Source organism: Salvelinus alpinus, chromosome 25, assembly GCF_045679555.1.
Source record: "Salvelinus alpinus chromosome 25, SLU_Salpinus.1, whole genome shotgun sequence".
Classification (NCBI taxonomy): Eukaryota; Metazoa; Chordata; class Actinopteri; order Salmoniformes; family Salmonidae; genus Salvelinus; species Salvelinus alpinus.
The window spans coordinates 37,385,180-37,398,566 of NC_092110.1; positions in this window are offsets into that span (position 1 = coordinate 37,385,180).

Consider the following 13,387-nt stretch of genomic DNA (forward strand, 5'->3'; position numbering starts at 1 on the left):
CCTTTCCAGGTCCTTTTCTTTTACCTAAGAGGGGACAGAGGGAGTCTCCTTATCATCTTCCACCTCTATTTCTCTCTTTATTTCCACCACTCCGGACACCAAGGTGTATTACCCACTGGTGTATGGTGGAGGTTTTGTAAACCATTCTACCTTCTTCCTGTCTGACTTATCATTGTCTTTCTTCAACATTCCTCTAGCTTTCTTTATATTTTTCAACAATCCTCCTTTTTCTTATGTGTTCTACCACCTCAAACATTAGTATGTCTATGTTTCCCTGTGCTGTATATATTTCTACCTGACAGCTCTGTATAAAGGTCTTATAAATCTTTACCGGGAAATTGCAGATATTTTTTTATACACCTGCACATGTGACCTACTATTTCTTTAGTAGTGGCTTGCAGTGGCTTGCGAAAGTATTCACCCCCTTGGCATTTTTCCTATTTTGTTGCTTTACAACCTGGAATTAAAATGGATTTTTGGGGGTTTGTATCATTTAATTTTCACAACATGCCTACCACTTTGAAGATGCAAAATATGTTTTTATTGTGAAACAAACAAGAAGCAAGACAAAAAAACAGAAAACTTGAGCATGCATAACTATACACCCCTCCAAAGTCAATACTTTGTAGAGCCATCTTTTGCAGTAATTACAGCTGCAAATCTCTTGGGGTATTTCTCTATAAGCTTGGCACATCTAGCCACTGGGATTTTTGTCCATTCTTCAAGGCAAAACTGCTCCAGCTCCTTCAAGTTGGATGCGTTCCGCTGGTGTACAGCAATCTTTGAGTCATACCACAGATTCTCAATTGGATTACGGTCTGGGCTTTGACTAGGCCATTTCCCCTTAAACCACTCGAATGTTACTTTAGCAGTATGCTTAGGGTCATTGTCCTGCTGGAAGGTGAACCTCCGTCCCAGTCTCAAATCTCTGGAAGACTGAAACAGGTTTCCCTCAAGACTTTCCCTGTATTTAGCACCTTCCATCATTCCTTCAGTTCTGACCAGTTTCCCAGTCCCTGCCGATGAAAAACATCCCCACAGCATGATGCTGCCACCACCATGCTTTACTGTGGGGATGATGTTCTCGGGGTGATGAGAGGTGTTGGGTTTGCGCCAGACATACCATTTTCCTTGATGGCCAAAAAGCTCAATTTTAGTCTCATCTGACTAGAGTTCCTTCTTCCATATGTTTGGGGAGTCTCCCACATGCCTTTTGGTGAACACCAAACGTGTTTGCTTATTTTTTTTCTTTAAGCAATGGCTTTTTTCTGGACACTTCTATAAAGCCCAGCTCTGTGGAGTGTACGGCTTAAAGTGGTCCTATGGACGGGTACTCCAATCTCCGCTGTAGAGCTTTGCAGCTCCTTCAGGGTTATCTTTGGCCTCTTTGTTGCCTCTCTGATTTATGTCCTCCTTGCCTGGTCCGTGAGTTGGCAGGTTTGTTGTGGTGCCATATTCTTGCCATATTCTTTCCAATTTTTTATAATGGATTTAATGGTGTTCCAAGGGATGTTCAAAGTTAATGATATTTTTTATAACCCAACCCTGATCTGTACTTCTCCACAACTTTGTCCCTGACCTGTTTGGAGAGCTCCTTGGTCTTCATGGTGCTGCTTGCTTGGTGGTGCCCCTTGCTTTGTGGTGTTGGAGACCCTGGGGCCTTTCAGAACAGGTACACATATACTGAGATCATGTGACACTTAGATTGCACACAGGTGGACTTTATTTAACTAATTATGTGACTTCTGAAGGTAATTGGTTGCACCAGATCTTATTTAGGGGCTTCATAGCAAAGGGGGTGAATACATATGCATGCACCACTTTTCCATTTGGTATTTTTTAAACATAAAAAATAAAAATAAAAACTTCATTTCACTTCACCAATTTGGACTATTTTGTGGATATCCATTACATGAAATCCAAATCAAATTCAATTTAAATTACAGGTTGTAATGCAACAAAATAGGAAAAACGCCAAGGATGAATACTTTTAGCAAGGCACTGTATCATTTACACTCCCCTCTCCTAGTGCAGGATCAAATGCGTCCTTCCTGCCAGGCCACACTTATGTGATGTCCCAGGAAGGGTGTGCAATCCCTCCCCACCAAGGACAGGCAACTTTCACACTCACTTTCACACTTTTACTCACGTTATTTCCTAAAACGACCTGCAAATTCAGCCCCTCCCTGATACACTTCCCCCAACACAAGGAGGCGCTATTATACAGGAATTTTCACTTACCAAAACAGACTTTTGCAAAATCGTGTCAAAGCGTTATCGTAGGCTACACACTCACCCAGGCAGACCTTCGCTAAATTGAGCCGAAGCGGTATTGTGAGTGACCTACCCATACAGAACGCGGCTAAATCGAGTCGGAGCGTTATCATAGGATTTTCCTATTAATTTGTGCTGACCATGCAGACAGACAGCCGCCACCCCAAAGTGAATCAAGCAGACCAGCCAGCAGGGCAAACAGATGCACCGAACCAGACTGAATAAGTTATCCAGATGAGCGGCCCGGCGAGCCGGATGAACTGAATGACTCACCCAATTCGGGCCAACTGATCAAGCTGAATGGGCTGTGTTTGCGCACAAACCCAGACAGATCCTGAACAGACTTGTCCCGCCAGATAGAATCAGGCGAAACAATCCCAACTCAGACAGGCCAATCATGCGGGTAAAATGAACCATCTGAACAGAGCAAGTGAACGGCCCCACCCAACTAAGCCACCTGACACCGATGAAGCACACAACTCCCAATCCACAATGCCCACACAAATATTTCTACTTATTCTTTAACTATTGCAACCCCCAAAGCTTTTTCCTTAACATTCATGCATGCATTTATTGAATTCAAAAGCTCCCAATATCTTTCAGTTCGTTTAAATTTGGAGAGACCTCCTTGGTGCTTCTATTGATGAGGCAGGACTCCCGAAGCAAATCACACAAACTTAAACTATAAGTAAGAACTGAGCTTACCTGATTATATGGTGGCCAACCGTTTGTGAGACTTGTTCAGAAGACCCGTCCTCAGTCACAGAAGTTTCACCGTTTACTGGCCCCTTGTAGCCAATCCCAATCCCTTGTAGCCAATATCAAGAAGCTGATTAAACAGCACGATCATTACACAGGTGCACCTTGTGCCGGGGACAATAAAAGGCCACTCTAAAATCTGAAGTTTTGCCACACAACACAATGCCACAGATGTCTCAAGTTGAGGGAGCGTGCAATTGGAATGCTGACTGCAGGAATGTCCACCAGAGCTGTTGGCAGAGAATTTAATGTTAATTTCTCTACCATATGCCATTTCCAACATCGTTTTAGAGAATTTGGCAGTACTTCCAACCGGCCTCACAATAACAGACCACGTGCATGGTGTCGTATGGGCTAGCGGTTTGCTGATGTCAACGTTGTGAACAGAGTGCCCCATGGTGGCGGTGAGGTAATGGTATGGGCAAGCATAAGCTACGCACAACAAACGCATTCACATTTTATCGGATGGCAATTTGAATCCACAGAGATACCGTGACGAGATCTTGTGGCCCATTGTGGTGCCATTCATCCGCCACCATCACCTCATGTTTCAGCATGATAATGCACAGCCCCATGGGGTGGCAGGTACCTTCAGGCTCTGATCAGGCCCTACACCCAAACAAGGGCACTGCGTTCATCCACCTCTGGCCTGCTCGCCTCCCTACCTCTGAGGAAGTACAGTTCCCGCTCAGCCCAGTCAAAACTGTTCGTTAAGATTGTGGCTTAATGAATTTATTTAAATTGACTGATTTCCTTATATGAACTGTAACTCAGTAAAATCTTTGATATTAGCATGTTGCGTAATGGCACACATACACAATCCACGTCTCCATTGTTTCTTAAGGCTTGAAAATCCATATTTAACTTGTTTCCTCCCCTTCATCTACACTGATTTGCAGTGAATTTAACAGGTGACAGGTGACAAAAAAGGATCATAGCTTTCACCTGGCTTCACCTGGTCAGTTTATTCCATGGAAAGAACAGGTGTTCCTTATGTTTTGTACACTCCATATAGAATAGATTTTCGATTGGTGTGCTATACTTCACTCCAGTAGGTGTCACTCTAGTCGTGTCTCTTATAAAGTTATTGCTTATCCAGAGTGGATGGAATTAGAGAGGGAATTGCAGACGGACAGAGTTCGTCGTAGAGCAGGGTTATTTGACACGGCTCTAAACCCGTCTCTGTGTTCTTTAATTGACATCCCACAGGGTTCTGGGGAAAGGACAATGACCTCATTAGTGGCCTATGAGGATTCTGACCAGGAAGAGGAGGAGGACGAGGCACTCCCTCCGCTTGCCAACTCTCCAATGGATGATATCGGGCCGTCCCAAAGAAACCAGAAATCGTTGGGTTCTAACTTCCATGGACCATTACACAGCCCCCCCACTACAAACAACTTGAATAGGACAATGCGTTGGTGGTGGTGGGACAGTGTTAGAACAGGGAGAATTATCCCCCTCCATTGGGTCTCTCAGCGATGGTGGCTAGCAGTTCAAACTCAAAACCGTACCCTACTCCCCAATTCCATGATCATGTTAATTCGACAACAGGGAAGAGGCATCAGGCTGCAGCACTTGGTGTCAGGCCGTACATTCCCCAGAGGTTGGCCACACCAGGAGAGAGAGAGAAGAAACCAACGTCTTTGGAAACCAACGTCATGTCTGACAGGTCCACTGTCTCCAGGTCACTGACCATCTCCTACTGTCTGCCTCCATGGACAAGACTGTCAAGGTAACTGTGAGGATAAGGATGATGACGATGGGAATGGATGTGGCAAAGTGTGTGTGTGTCTGTGTGTGAGTTCTGTATGTGTGTCTGTGTGCGCGAGTGCTCCATGTTTTTGGTCATACGCGTGGTAGCATAAATCATAGCCGACACACGACATAATTTCAGACTTGTGTCAGTCCACGGGGCAGGTAAGTGGGTAATCACAGTGTACAGGTTATCTGACATTCAATTGAAGTGGCTCAGTGGCGTTGGTAAGCTGGATCATAACCCCCTTGCAGTGAGATGGAGACAGACAGAGACACGCTGCCTTTAGAAACACCTGTGTCACTGTCAGAACAATGTGTGTCAGGACCCATGGGCTATTCTTTCCTGCACTCCTCCATACCACATTTCACCAGCGTTGTATTCATTAGGCACCAAATGGAGGACAACGGAATGAAACCCGGAAGGAATAGCTGAACTTTACCAATAAGAAAAATGAATTTCTGTTTCCTGTTGCAAAACATTTTTCTCCCGGCTTGTGCCATCAAACCCACAAACCCCTGCAACTTATCCAGAATGTCACAGCCTGCTTGGTGTTCAACCTTCCCAAGTTCTCCAATGCCTCCCTGCTCCTCCACGCAGTCCACTGGCTTTCAGTCGAAGCGTGCATCTACTACAAGACCATGGTACTTGCCTATGGAGCAGCAAGAGGAACTGCCCCTCCCTACCTTCAGGCTATGCTCAAACCCTACACCACAACCCGAGCACTCCATTCTGCCACCTCTGGTCTCTTGGCCCTCCAACCCCTACGGGAGGGCAGCTCCCACTCAGCCCAGTCCAAGCTCTTCTCTGTCCTGGAACCCCAATGGTGGAACCAGCTTCCCCCTGAAGCTAGGACAGCAGTCCCTGCCCATCTTCTGAAAATCGTCTGAAAACCTACCTCTTCAAAGAGTATCTTAAAAACTCCCACAGCCCCTCCCCTTGGAACCCCCTCCACCTTTCCCCCATCAAATAAAATGAATAATAACGCCCTTGCATTCCGTTAACTAACACTCACACTTTACTTTCCCCCCTACTATCACTGACTTTGCTGGTAGCTACACTACATAGTCAAAAGTATGCTCGTTGAACGGTGGAGGAGGAAAAATGGTTTGGGGCTGTTTTTCATGGTTCGGGCTAGGCCCCTTAGTTCCAGTGAAGGGAAATCTTAACGCTACAGCATACAATGACATTCTAGACGATTCTGTACTTCCAGCTTTGTGGCAACAGTTTGGGGAAGGCCCGTTCCTGTCTCAGCATGACAATGCCCCCGTGCACAAAGCGAGGTCCATACAGAAATGTTTTTTTGAGATTGGTGTGGAAAAACTATAATCAAATCAAATTTGATTGGTCACATACACATATTTAGCAGATGTTATTGCGGGTGTAGTGAAATGCTTGTGTTCCTAGCTCCAACAGTGCAGTAGTATCTAACAGTGCAGTATTATCTAAAAATGATTCACAACAATACACACAAATCTAAATGTAAAAGAATGGAATTAAGATATATATAAATATTAGATTGATAAAAAAAATAGATATATATATACAGTATATTTTAATTTTTTAGATTGGCCTGTACAGAGCCCTGACCTCAACCCTATGGAACACCTTTGGGATGAATTGGAACGCCGACTGCGAGCCAGGCCTAATCTCCCAACATCAGTGCCCGACCTCACTAATGCTCTTGTGGCTGAATGGAAGCAAGTCCCCACAGCAATGTTACAACATCTAGTGGAAAGCCTTCCCAGAAGAGTGGAGGCTGTTATAGCAGCAAAGGCGGGACCAACTCCATCTTTTTTAAATTTTCTTCACTTTTTTATTTTTTTACCCCCTTTTTCTCCCCAATTTCGTGGTATCCAATTGTTAGTAATTACTATCTTGTATCATCGCTACAACTCCCGTACGGGCTCGGGAGAGACGAAGGTCGAAAGCCATGCGTCCTCCGAAACACAACCCAACCCAACCAAGCCGCACTGCTTCTTAACACAGCGCGCATCCAACCCGGAAGCCAGCCGCACCAATGTGTCGGAGGAAACACCATGCACCTGGCGACCTTGGTTAGCGCGCACTGCGCCCGGCCCGCCACAGGAGTCGCTGGTGCACGATGGGACAAGGATATCCCTACCGGCCAAACCCTCCCTAACCCGGACGACGCTAGGCCAATTGTGCGTCGCCCCACGGACCTCCCGGTCGCGGCCGGCTGCGACAGAGCCTGGGCACGAACCCAGAATCTCTGGTGGCACAGCTAGCGCTGCGATGCAATGCCCTAGACCACTGCGCCACCCGGGAGGCCCCCAACTCCATATTAATGCCCATGATTTTGGAATGAGATGTTTGATGAGCAGGTGTCCACATACTTTTGGTTGTGTAGTGTATGTGGTTGTCCCACCTAGGTAACTGTAAATCACTCTGGATAAGAGTGTCTGCTAAATTACTAAAATGCAAATGTAAATTGTATGAGAGCCCCAATGAATAAGACCCTGGAAGTCCAAAACCAGCTATCTATTCATCTTCTCAAAGGTCAAGTGCTGCAGGTGCAGACAACAAAATATTTCAATATTTAGATCCAGAGGAAATTGGGTCCCCCGCACAGTGCCAGAGAGCATTAGCTGCCTGCTACCCAATTGGCTCGGTATAATTAACAATTTAAATATTCATGATGAGTCTTTCCTATTCAATCAGGGGTACAAGTATACCGCTGCAAGGCTCCCTCATCCTCTGGCACCTGGCAGACTAGTTTAGAAACAGATGGCACGGCTTGTGAGGTATTCGTGTGTCTGTATCTCGGCATCAAATCAGTTAATGACACTATATTCATATTGGATTCCGTTATCCAATTACTTAAAGAAAACCTATTTGAGGATAGAAATGAATTTACTCAGATCAATATTTATTGGTTGTATGATAAACTGTCTTAAATTGATCAATCTCACAAATTATTTGAATGGGGCACCCAATTGGAATATGCAATGTGTAAATATTTTAATGTTCATCCAATGAAACCCAAACAAAGACATGAGCCGAGCTGAGGAAGGCGGGACATGTCTGTAGGGGACACAGGCAGTGGTGGAAAAAGTAAAAGTAAAGTTGCCTTATTAGAGAATTACTTGAGTGAAAGTCGGCCAGTAAAATACTACTTGAGTAAAAGTCTATAAAGTTTTTAGTTTTAAATATACTTAAGTATCAAGAGTAAAAGTAAAAGTATAAATCATTTCAAATTCCTTATATTAAGCAAACCAGGTGTTTTTTAAGTTTTTTTTGTATTTACGGAAAGCCAGGGGCACACTCCAAAACTCAGACATCATTTACAAACGAAGCATTCATGTTTAGTGATTCTGCCAGATAAGAAGCAGTAGGGACGACCAGGGATTTTCTATTGATAAGTGTTTGAATTGGACCATTGTCATGTCCTGCTAAGCATTCAAAATGTAACAAATACTTTTGGTGACAGGGAAGATCTATGGAGTAAAAAGTACATTATTTTGTTTAGGAATGTAGTGAAGTAAAAGTAAAGTACCACTTTAAAGTATGTTTACTTAAGTACTTTACACCACTGGACACAGGTAGGTCAGAAAGTTACTGTTTGTTATTTGACTGCAGGAGAGTTATGTTTGTAGCTGTAGACAGTCACCATGGTTACAGTAGTTTTTTTGCCAGTGTTTAGGTGGATAGCATGAATACCAATTGTATTTTAATTACTTAGAGCACATTAGGAGGCTGATTTTAAAGAATGAGTCCTTTACAAGGACTTGAAGTGACCAGTAAAATGGAAAATGTTGCAAACCATCAAGCATTTATTCTCTACAGTACACATGTATGCCTACTGTCAGAATTTATGCTTAAGATGGCAGTGTTTCCCTTACAAAGACTAGTATGCGGCACTTCTTTAGAAGTTACTGTTGCTGTTGTTCATGATAGGGATGGATATAGCGTTGTGTAGGTATTTTACTCCAGTTATTTTCTGCTCTATTTGTGTCTTAATTTTTGCTCAGGCATTCCCTCAAAATGTCCTTATTACTGCTTTAAATTTCCAAAATATTCCACTAAGGTTATTGGGAATTCTGTTTGGAATAGCTTGTTTCTGGATTGACGTGTCACACACATCTCTCTCTCTCTCTCTCTCTCTCTCTCTCTCTCTCTCTCTCTCTCTCTCTCTCTCTCTCTCTCTCTTTCTCTCTCTCTCTCTTTCTCTCTCTCTCTCTCTCTCTCTCTCTCTCTCTCTCAATTCAATTCAATTCAATTCAAGGGGCTTTATTGGCATGGGAAACATGTGTTAACATTGCCAAAGCAAGTGAGGTAGGTAATATACAAAAGTCAAATAAACAATAAAAATGAACAGTAAACATTACACATACAGAAGTTTCAAAACAATAAAGACATTACAAATGTCATATTATATATATGCAGTGTTGTAACAATGTACAAATGGTTAAAGCACACAAGTTAAAATAAATAAACATAAATATGGGTTGTATTTACAGTGGTGTTTGTTCTTCACTGGTTGCCCTTTTCTTGTGGCAACAGGTCACAAATCTTGCTGCTGTGATGGCACACTGTGGAATTTCACCCAGTAGATATGGGAGTTTATCAAAATTGGATTTGTTTTCGAATTCTTTGTGGATCTGTGTAATCTGAGGGAAATATGTCTCTCTAATATGGTCATACATTGGGCAGGAGGTTAGGAAGTGCAGCTCAGTTTCCACCTCATTTTGTGGGCAGTGTGCACATAGCCTGTCTTCTCTTGAGAGCCATGTCTGCCTACGGCGGCCTTTCTCAATAGCAAGGCTATGCTCACTGAGTCTGTACATAGTCAAAGCTTTCCTTAAGTTTGGGTCAGTCACAGTGGTCAGGTATTCTGCCACTGTGTACTCTCTGTTTAGGGCCAAATAGCATTCTAGTTTGCTCTGTTTTTTTGTTAATTCTTTCCAATGTGTCAAGTAATTATCTTTTTGTTTTCTCATGATTTGGTTGGGTCTAATTGTGCTGTTGTCCTGGGGCTCTGTGGGGTGTGTTTGTGTTTGTGAACAGAGCCCTAGGACCAGCTTGCTTAGGGGACTCTTCTCCAGGTTCATCTCTCTGTAGGTGATGGCTTTGTTATGGAAGGTTTGGGAATCGCTTCCTTTTAGGTGGTTGTAGAATTTAACGGCTCTTTTCTGGATTTTGATAATTAGTGGGTATCGGCCTAATTCTGCTCTGCATGCATTATTTGGTGTTCTACGTTGTACACGGAGGATATTTTTGCAGAATTCTGCATGCAGAGTCTCAATTTGGTGTTTGTCCCATTTTGTGAAATCTTGGTTGGTGAGCGGACCCCAGACCTCACAACCATAAAGGGCAATGGGCTCTATGACTGATTCAAGTATTTTTAGCCAGATCCTAATTGGTATGTTGAAATTTATGTTCCTTTTGATGGCATAGAAGGCCCTTCTTGCCTTGTCTCTCAGATCGTTCACAGCTTTGTGGAAGTTACCTGTGGTGCTGATGTTTAGGCCGAGGTATGTATAGTTTTTTGTGTGCTCTAGGGCAACGGTGTCTAGATGGAATTTGTGGTCCTGGTGACTGGACCTTTTTTGGAACACCATTATTTTGGTCTTACTGAGATTTACTGTCAGGGCCCAGGTCTGACAGAATCTGTGCAGAAGATCTAGGTGCTGGTCTAACACTCTCTCTCTCTCTCTCTCTCTCTCTCTCTCTCTCTCTCTCTCTCTCTCTCTCTCTCTCTCTCTCTCTCTCTCTCTCTGTGTGTGTGTGTGAAGTATGGGAGCTGTCATTCCTTTCTGGTTTTATGCTCCGTACAGTACAGTACAGTACAGTACCGTGTTCAATCGTGAAATAGAGGGAGACAGAACTGACTCATACTGTAGATCTTCACAGCCCCTCTGTGGGTGTGGATGTGCTAGGGCATAGAAACGTCTCATCTTTCCTTTCAGCCTTCACACACAGGAGACCAGCCACTCAACTTTAGAACGTTGCCCAGGGAGATTAGACCAAAGGGACTGGCAGATGCCACTGATACTTATACGGTGCATTCAGAAAGTATTCAGACCCATTCCCTTTTTCCACATTTTGTTACGTTACAAACTTATTCTAAACACATTTCCTCATCAATCTACACACAATACCCCATAATGACAAAGTGAAAACAGTTTTTTTTGAAAATTTTGAAAATGTATAAAATAAAATAAAAACAGATACCTTATTTACATAAGGATTCAGACCCTTGTATGCAGGATAAGTCTCTGAAAATCCTTGAGTGGCCCAGCCTGAGCCCAGACTTAAACCCGATCGAACATCTCTGGAGAGACCTGAAAATAGCTTTGCAGCGACAATCCCCATCCAACCTGACAGAGCTTGAGAGGATCTGCAGAGAAGAATGGGAGAAACTCCACAAATACACGTGTGACAAGCTTTTAGCGTCACACCCAAGAAGACTCAAGGCTGTAATCGCTGCCAAAGGTGCTTCAACAAAGTACTGAGTAAAGGATCTGAATACTTATTTAAATGTGGTTTTTCAGGAGTGGAACCCGGTGTGGTTGTCTGCTGCAATAGCCCATCCATGATAAGGACCAACGAGTTGTGCATTCCGAGATGCCGTTCTACACACCGCTGTCGTACTGCGCCGTTATTTGCCTGTTCTTGTCCTTCTCCTTCGACCTCTCACCCACAGGACTGCCGCTGACTGGATGTGTTTTGTTTGTCCATTCCCGGTAAACCCTAGACACTGTTGTGTGTGAAAAGCCCAGGAGGCTGTCCGTTTCTGAGATTCTGGAACCGGTGTGTCTGACAGCGACGATCATACCACACTGCAATGTCGCTTAGGTCACTCGTTTTGCCCATTCTAACGTTCAATCGAACAGTAACTGAATGCCTCAATGCCTGTCTGCCTGCTTTCTATAGCAAGCCACGGCCACGTAACTCACTGTAAGTAGGAGTAAACAATTTTTGCGAACGTTGTGGTGTACCTAATAAACTGAGTGTATATCAAGAGCAGTTTGATCCAGATGCAGAAAACATTAAAGGCTTTTACTAATATTATCAATTTTAGCAACAGAAAAAGTACATTGTAATAAAAAATGCGGAAATAGCAAATCCCAAAGAACATAAACTACTATAGAGATAAATATGTGGGCTACATAATCCAATATACTGTATTTCAAGAGGAGATAAAATTCAATAAGCATGTTATACATGATATACCCAAACTGTCCCTTTAAATGCAGGCCTATCAGTTTGTGTTGCATATGCGTTTGTTTGTTTCCCAGCCAAAGTGAGAGGTGAACACAGAGGCTCAGATTGTCCTCTATCCACCTCTAAAGTAATTCACTGCCATCCTAAAGGACTGTGCGGCTCCCCGAGGCTCCCGATGTGGGAGGCAGTAAAGAGGATGTGAGATTGTCTGTGCGTACACCAGCCCATGGGTTGTACTCCGGTTTCTAGGTCGCTGCCAGCTAGCCAGATCATTATCTCAGCGTGATCCTACTGGGTGTGGATTTCCGCCATTACCTCGATTGCCTTCATGTTGACATTCATTCACTCCGTCTGAAAAGAGCATGTCATTTTTTGGATCTCTTATGCAACTTGTAATAGATGTCACTCAACTGTGGATGTCAATCAAACACCTTGTTAGTAGATGTTACCTTTCAGATGCCTCAGGCTTAGTATCTTTTCTTTTCCTCTTGGTTAAAAAAATAACTGGGTGAAAAGGCACTAATGGCTGTGGCTAGCTTCAGTTCTCTGTAGCTATTGGCTCTTTGTGTGTTCTGACTCCTGATTGGACTAGATGAGACGGTAGAGCACCTCAAGGTGAAAAGAGACTGACAGGACTTATTAAACTAGTGGTCCTGTCATATCATCACAGGCTCTGCCTCTGGCTCACCTGCTCATGACAGCGAAGATCCATCACAAATAGCTCTGGCTGTCCACCAGCTCATGACAGCGAAGATCCATCACAAATAGCTCTGGCTGTCCACCAAAGCCGTTGATCTAGGAGGCAGACATGTTTTGTAGCTAGCTGTCCACCAAATGCCAAAGCCGTTGATCTAGGCAGACATGTTTTGTAGCTAGCTGGCCACCAAACACCAAAGCCGTTGATCGAGGCAGACATGTTTTGTAGTTAGTTTGAGGGTTTGCTTGTGGACTTAATTTAGCATAAAACCCTTGAGCCAATGTGCTCTTGGAGGCAAATGCCTTTTGAAGATGCTTGATCTACAGAGGAGAGTTATTTTAATATCCCTCCTGCATAAACATTATAGGTAGACTTAGCAATTTGACAGTGGGGCAGGCAACTTCCTCTTTAAGAAATCAACAACAACAAAATTGATGCCTTCAGAAAGGGCACATGTTAGAATATGCCAGTAGTGTCCATCTTGGCATATTTGAATCCTGTTGTTATTGTTTCTGTTGATGATGATGTCTCTAAGCAGGAAGTTGCCCTGCTCTGTGTGATGTCATAGCCAAAAACGGGTGGTGCAGCTGTAAGGTGTTTACCCTCATCATTCGAACAACAGAGTTTGTTACCATTGTGAGTAGGCCTCTATGTGTTTCAGTGCTAAAATGGTTGTTACACCAGAGGTGGGAAAGAATATGTCCCAAGTTGTTGAA